Raw genomic sequence first — 1875 nt, 5'->3', positions numbered from 1 at the left:
TCCTACAGTCCTGAATAAACTGACAACTTTCATGGAATGTAATAACATTACCTTCCTTTCTGTCTTGTAGGATTACTTGCAAATTCCTTCTTACTTAATAGGATAGCGCTACAATCAGTGCTTAATTTGTAAAGTGGGAAGTCCCGGAGCACAGAGGGAGGGTGGATCCAGCGACTCAAAACGCAGGTTGGAGGTAACGGAACAAAAAAAAAGTAAAGTTCAAAGTTGCACAAGTCAGGATTAGTCTAAAAATGCATGTTAAACTCAAAGCACATGCAGTGATGAAGCACAGCATTCAGAAACGCTCTGAGACGCCATCATGAGCTGCTCGCGTTAACACTGCGCATTGCTTAACTAGTCTATTTCTTTTCTTAACTATAAGTTAAATAAAAGTAGACATTTCAAGCTTTCTATACACATATTTCTCGTGTCTGTGAGGCAGTAGCTGCTGAGTTTCGTTTATTTATGAGATGCACTCCAGCTCTTAATCTGCTATTACTATATTTGCTTGTTATTTATTAAATCCAAGCAATTGGCTGACGAAACCTTGTTTAAAATTAAGATACAATTTATACAAAACGAAATTCATTTTAAAGAAGGGCTTCATACAAAACTAAATTTAATATTAAACAGAATATAGCCTAATAACCACCAAACTAATTTCTGACCCACTCACATCTTTGCACTTTTCATAATCAGATGAAATTTAAAAATAACATTATAATATTTAAACTAAAATATAGTTTAAAATATTTAAAATACATTGTTTAATGGCTACAACAAGTAGGCCTTTAGTACAGATGGATGTCATGTCTGAGCGGGATTTGAGCGAGCATTGTTTTACCAGTGAACGGTTCATGAGCGCGTGCCTGCATAGAGTGGATTATTGAGCTATTTTTACATTTCATCTGATTATGAAAAGTGCAAAGATGTGAGTGGGTCAGAAATTAGTTTGGTGGTTATTATATTCTGTTTAATATAAAGTTTTGTTATATACATGATGTGTTTATAACATTTTTGCTATAAAAAAACAATTGTAATAAAAGATAGGATCATAAGATAAATTCGGGTGACATGATTTTTTACCACTTTTATTAAGTTATATTGCTTTGTAGAAAGCCTTTCTTTGAAACGAATTTCATTTTGTATAAATTGTATATTAATGTTAGTAAATGTTGCATCAACTAATTGCTTGTATTTAATAAATAAAAAACAGACAATATAATAACCGTGACATGGAGGCACCGCTGCACCGCGTTCATTGCATTGCGCCTGAACTGCAGCGCATCTAATCATAAATAAATTAAACTCAGCATAGGCCTATGCATACATTAGCCATTAAATATATTTGTTGCATAGGATGGATCAGTATCCTTTCTACAACAGACCAGGGCTTTCTCGCGGCGCATCAGCAGAGCATTGCATCGTCAATCGACGGCAAAACAAACAAGGCCGCGTGTAGCCTATTCAAGGCAATTTTTATTTTAATTTCAGAACATGCACTGCACGGGTGTGTCACGGACAGAAGAGAGAGACAACAGGGAATGCAGATAAGTAGATGTTTATTTGAAATATGGAGACAGGAGATGGTATCACACAAGCTTGCAGAGGAATAGTAGAACTGAGTGGGATGTAATGATGAAGACTTGAGGATACTTGCTGTACAGATGAAAGGTGGACACAGGAGGAACTGACTGGACACAGATGACTGATGGTGGTAGGTAATCAGGATGAGTCAAACGTTCTGATATACAGACGAGTCAAAGTATGGTGCAGAGAATAGAGTCAGTGTATCTCTGACGAGACCAGACAGAGAGTGAAAGGAAGTGTAGGCTTATGAAGTGGTGGTGATGAGCGGGTGCAGGTGTGGTGACT

Source organism: Gobio gobio, assembly GCF_949357685.1.
Source record: "Gobio gobio genome assembly, chromosome: 20".
Lineage (NCBI taxonomy): Eukaryota > Metazoa > Chordata > Actinopteri > Cypriniformes > Gobionidae > Gobio > Gobio gobio.
This window is presented reverse-complemented; position numbering follows the sequence as displayed.